Here is a 6435-nt window from a genome sequence, read left to right as displayed (position 1 = left end):
TGCATAGTAAACTAGTGGCGATAGCATAGCAAATAAAATGTGGAATAAAAGAGAATAAAAACATAGGCATAAGACAACAATGGGATTTATTTTGGCAATGAACATTTTACTAGGTATTCATGATATTTTTTTTAATTTTTTTTGAAGCATATGGTACTTTTATTAAGATTATAACATGCATAATATAGTAACCGGTAGATGTTTTGAATTTTTGATTAGATATTATATATTTTTTTTTTCTATAAACATCACAGAGACTCCTTACAAATCTCATTGTTTTTTCCCTATAAGTCACAAAGACTCTCTACTATATTCTCATGGTGGATTTGTTTGCGGAATTTACAATTTAAGGAATTTATAATTCCACGGGATTACAAATTTAAGGATTCATGTACATGCTCCGTGTGTTTGGTAACTCAGTTAAAATTCCTAGGATTTATAGAACTCTCTTGTTTTAAAGTCCACATACTGTTTGACATTACTCTAAAAATCTTAAAATTGCATATATATATATATATATATATATATATATATATATATATATATATATATATGATATTTAAAGTTAAAAAATAGTGGGTCAATAAATTCCTTGATGAGTTTCCCAACAAATCTTAGGGAGAGGGGTCGGACTCCGTATGGAGGATGTGGTGGAAAAGTGATTCCCGTAGGAAATGTAATTCCACGGATTTGGGCAACCAAACACATCGAGGAAAATAAAATTCCACCAAATCCCCTGTACCCATAAATCCCATGTTCAAGATTCTGCATCCAAACCCACCATCAGTTAATCACTAGAAATCTCTATATTCTCAGAGAATCTCTGGAAGTCACTCTAATAAAAAATCTACGAAAGTCTATAGAAATCTCATTCAACTACCTCCGTGTAATTACCGTCACATGCTATTGATTCTTATTCTAAACAAAACTAGTCATAAAAACCCCAGGTGACCAAACTTGTGGTACAAAAACCCCACTCAAATGTTGGGATTCATTAAAACTCCATCTTAAACTAAATTGATACAAAAACCCCAAATTTTAAAAAATTGATACAAAAACCCCAAATTTCAAAATTAGTTTCATCAAATTTTATGATGAAACCAAAATTTGGTTTCGTCAAATTCTATGAAGTTTCATCAAAAAATTTGGGGTTTTTGTGTTACTTTTGTTTTTTAGGGTTTTTGTGTTACTTTTGTTTTGGCGGGTTTTTTGTGGATGGATAACGACACCTTTGGGATTATAACTCGCGGACCGTATTCTAAATACTAATATTTATTACATAATTTACATCATATGCCACCACATTAATTAGTATTAATTAAGAAAATTTATTAATAACTATCCATAAAGCGCCGAGTACTGTTACGTGGAGTCCAATTTTGTGCACACTCTTTTAAAAAGGGTGCACGTAACAAAGTATTTCTATTGGCTGTTTTAAACGTCCCGTTATCTCATAAATAATTTTTTTTTTAATTTAACTTAAATCTTAAAAAAGGTAACAAGATATGTAATAGAGTAATTGCTTAAATATATGGTCTTTTCAAGATATAGGATCTTGAAAACATGAAATAGATAATTACGTACAATTGATTAATGTCCATCATGATGATGAAAAATAAATCATGGAGCAACCACAATTCTTTTATGAAATTATTTGTTTTTGTGAAAGGTTAAAACTAAGTGATGGAAATAGATTTGCTGTTTGACAATTCGAAGGCTGTACATTGACAAATGAATTTATCAACAAACTCATACTTTGGTTTGTCTTCAATGGCAAGGTGATACAACGTCCTCGATTTTGTACCGAGGTAATGCTGGTTGTTCCCCAAAAGATGATTCAATCATCCAAAGTGAGAATGACTAATGATGGTTAAAATGTAGGACTTCTAAACTTATGCTGATCACTCATTTTGATCATCTCCACCCATTTTCATGGTAAATAGTCAGATTTGAGTTTTGTGGCAGAAGTTAATCAATTTAGCGTTGATGAAGTATTTCTGAAATAAAAATCATCCGGTGTGGAATATTAATGTTGGTGGATTAAAGTGTTACAGGTCAATTACCTAAATAAAATCCTGTATTTTAGATACGATATATATCATGTTGCCTTTTCTATATTATAAGGGACAATGATGTTTTTCTATATGGATTGCCATCTACATTTTGGGGACATAAAAGACGGTCACGATTTAGGCACCTATTTAAGTTATTCAGTTACATTTCTGGCATATAAAGAATGGTCCAGATTGAGCTACATATTTCAGATTTTCAATATATATTTTAGACATATAAAGAAGGGTCCAGATTAATTCACATAATATTAATTTTACCTAAGATAATGAATTTAAATTGATTGTCCATTAATTTAATGTCATTTATTTGAGAGTTATTCCTCCCATTTAGGCATATAAAGAAGAGAATCGTCAATTTATTTGGGAGTTACTTTTATTCCTCCCATTAACTTAACTCTTAATTTAGTGGGAATGTTATATATGCCCCTACTATCCATGGGCTTTGCACGAACACCCTTCAGGGGCATCTTTGCAACCGGCTTAATACCCAAGAAAAGTTGATTTCCATTTTTAACCTCCATTATAATTAATATGTCCGAACATCCCTGATTTAGTTTTCTCGATAGAATCGAGTTTTGAGAGAGAGGAAGAAATTGTTGGAAGAGTTTTAGCTGAGATTAGAGAGAGCTCGTAGTTGAAATCAGAGGAAATTCAGATTTAAACATGCAGTTTTGAATCTGGTTGAATCTAGTTGATTTGTTTGAGCAGTTTCAGAGTAATCGAACTTCCATCGAAGTAGAAGATTGCAGTTTCAGAATATTTAAATCTGATTTCATCAAAGTTCTGTCGAAGTAGAAGATTCAGCTTTAATTCTGATTTAGAATAATTGTTTTGATTATTCTATTGATGCGTATTTGTGAATCTGAAGCTTGAATCATTATTTGCACAACTCTATTCCCAAAGGTTCATCCTTTGCACAACTCTATTCCCAAGGTATGATTCACTATTGTTTTGGTTGATTAAGATAACTGTTGTTAGTTTTTGTCTTTAATTATTTGTTTAATATCAATGAATTCATGGTGCTTCATGCCTAAGTTTTATGGTGCAGTCAAAAGATATCAGTTTAGTTTCTCTTTGATTCTTTTCATCAGTATTTTTTTTATCCCAATTATTCTATTTAATTTGCAGTCAAAAGATACTGATCAAATATGACTGTTATCTATTCGTTTTCATTCTTATATTAGTATTTTTTTAATACCATATCTTTTAATTAATTTCTTTTTTATTACACAATTTTTTTTTATTTTTTTCTGGGTAGGGAATTGTCCAATTACACAATTTAGTTTCTCTTTGATTCTTTTCATCAATTTTATTTATCCCAATTTTGCTTTTTCTTTTGTAGTCAAAAGATACTGATCAAATATGATTGTTATATATCTATTCATTTTCATTCTTATGTTAGGTTTTTTTTAATACCATACCATTTAATTAATTTCTATTTTTTTTACAATTTTTTTTTCTGGGCAGGGAATTGTCCAATTAGACTTTGACTTCTTTAGGCCAAAACCATAGGATTTACATGGAGCAAAAATAAATGACGAAGAAAACGACTATTTCATTGTTATGTCCTTAACTTGGGTCGATAAATAGCATTTCTTATGTTTTTTTTTATATATTTTGAACACATAAAGGACGGTCCGGATTGAGGCACTTATCTAAGTTATTCAGTTACATTTCTGGCATATAAAGAATGGTCCAGACTGTGCTACAAACAAAAATGATATATGCCACCCAAATTCCATGCACAACATCAAACAAACTACGTTACCATAATCCCCAAATCAATATGGAGTCTTCAATTGCATTTTATTGAACAATATTTGAAGATAATGATCTTTTATTATAAACTTAATATGATTATATATATGTTGACATTTTCAGGATTTAGTTCTCATGCCACGGTGATTAATTCTCTAATTTATTTTTAATTTTCGTTTAGGTTGTTTATTGAGTTAAGTAAATAAGAAAGGAAAAAAACGAGTATAGGAAGGGATTTCGAGTTGGCTTCCAATGTGGATGACACCTAATGTTGGGTGCACTGGGTGCACGGAATCTGGGTGCCATATATCATTTTCGACAAACAAATTCACATATTGCTTTTACCTATGACAACGAATTAGATTTTTAATGTGCATTTATTTGGGAGTTATTCCTCCCATTTAATGTCAAACCGTTACTTGTATTCCTCCCATTAACTCCTCTAATTAACTTAATTCTTAATTTAGTCACTTTTATAATCAAGTTCCTTTGCACAACTCTATTACTAAGGTATGATTCACTATTGTTTTGGTTGATTGAGATAATTGTTGATAGATTTTTTCTTCAAATTTTTGTTTAACATTAATGGATTTGTGGTGCCTCATGCCTAATTTTTATATATGTCACTAGGCCTTAACCCGTGCCATAACGGCACGGGCCTTGATGTCGGTTAATTTCTAAAATCGTGTCAATTCAATTATGTTTTTGTTAAGTAATCGATTTGTACGAATATATATTTACCTTGCAAAGTCGGTCATACAATCACCTACAACACATACATATGCCATATCATCCAACTTGATTGTATCAGCGCAGCTAAACTGTATCGTTGATAAAAACATGATGGCATATCTCAAGAAACAACATGTATAACCATTGATCCCAAAAAATTATGAATTAGGGCCTTTTTCACTGGCTTCTAATATTTTAGGAGCAATAACAACAAAAAAAGATATATACATGTATGTTTTAATCTCGAACGTTCTGTCTAACTTTGCAGGGACCAAGTACAACGAATCGAATTTCATTATGGCAGCGCAGCTAAATCTCAATCCTTCTGCCATGTAGATTTGCTCAAATTTCATTTCTCGGTAAATAACTAAGGTTTTTATTCTCTTCAACAAATTCTAAAAAATATATATTACAGATATATATAATTTTTTTTTTGTACTTTTTTTTGCGAATATTATAAGTATAATTTTTTTTACAAATGTTGTTTGTTGTGTTTTCGAAATCATATTATCATTGCTATTATTTTCCTAATCTTCATTCCCCACGAAGATATTTCCAGCCCATACTTTTGTATATGAATCCATTTGTTTATCATCGATAGCACAAAAAATTGATTAAGTTTACCAATTTTTGTTCAATAGAATAAAACAATTTTGAACTTATAACCATAATTGGGGTTTTCAGAGATAACTAAATAAACCACAATTTTCGTTAGTAACGGCACGAGTAAATTTTTGATGGGGGCAATATTTGATGGGGGTGTGAGGGACGAGTAGGGAGCTTCCATTTGTCAATCCAGTTAATGGTTTCTAACCAATTAAAATCTTCGTTATTTAGGGGAAGGGTAAATACGGTGTACACTAATTATCTCCTCAATTTGCGCTTCTGCACCAAGTATCTTCAGTTCCGCAACATGATTTCCCCACATCCCATATTCAATCAAAATGTCTCTGAATGGAAGAATATGAGTATGTATGTATTGTTGAAAGAAACAAAGTATTGATTTATCAAGTAGTGAATCCACCTTAAAACACAGCGAGGCCACCCAAATCCATGGAAACCAAATGTCCTAAGAGTCTCAACTCCTAAACCTCGAACAGATACCATAACAAAATTTAAAAGAAACCCATATCACAAAACTGATTTTTCTTCTCTTTTAGAGATCTGTAAAAACACACACACACACCTCTATCCTAATTTTTTCTCTTTCTTTCCCGTCATCATTTTCATCATGTTCTTTTGATTTCCAGTCATCACTACTTGGACAAAAATCAGCAGGCAGATATAGATCAGAAATTATTGATGTTGGATAATCTTATTAGATCATCAAAATCATATAGAGGAATATCATTGAGTTTTTTTTTTAATTCGATTGTTTGATTTTTGGTTTTAAAAACCGGTTGCTAAAGCAATCTCTGGATGTAGGAGTGTAGGAGGCAAGTAGGTGATACATCTCGAGAACAAGAACTGAAGAAGGGAAGCAGATGATATATTTGGAGAAGAAGAAGATATATGTTGTGTTGATTTTACTGGAATTTTTTTGGAATCACCGTATTTACCCTTCCCCTAAATAACGAAGATTTTAATTGGTTAGAAACCATTAACTGGATTGACAAATGGCAGCTCCCTACTCGTCCCTCACGCCCCATCAAAAATTTACTCGTAAAGGCACGACCTTAATTTATCGCTTGATTCCTTTTTTGATTCTTCTTGTGTTCGTGAAACAGCCCCTTTGAAACTAAACATCTATGGTTCCAGTGCCACAACTAAACATCTATTGTTCCAGTGCCATGCAGGTGGGTGTAGCTTAACTTAATGGGGTCTTGTATTACAGATGAATATGACTGTCCAAAACTCTTAAACCAAAAAAAAA

This window comes from Papaver somniferum, unplaced genomic scaffold (assembly GCF_003573695.1).
Source record: "Papaver somniferum cultivar HN1 unplaced genomic scaffold, ASM357369v1 unplaced-scaffold_133, whole genome shotgun sequence".
Classification (NCBI taxonomy): Eukaryota; Viridiplantae; Streptophyta; class Magnoliopsida; order Ranunculales; family Papaveraceae; genus Papaver; species Papaver somniferum.
This window is presented reverse-complemented; position numbering follows the sequence as displayed.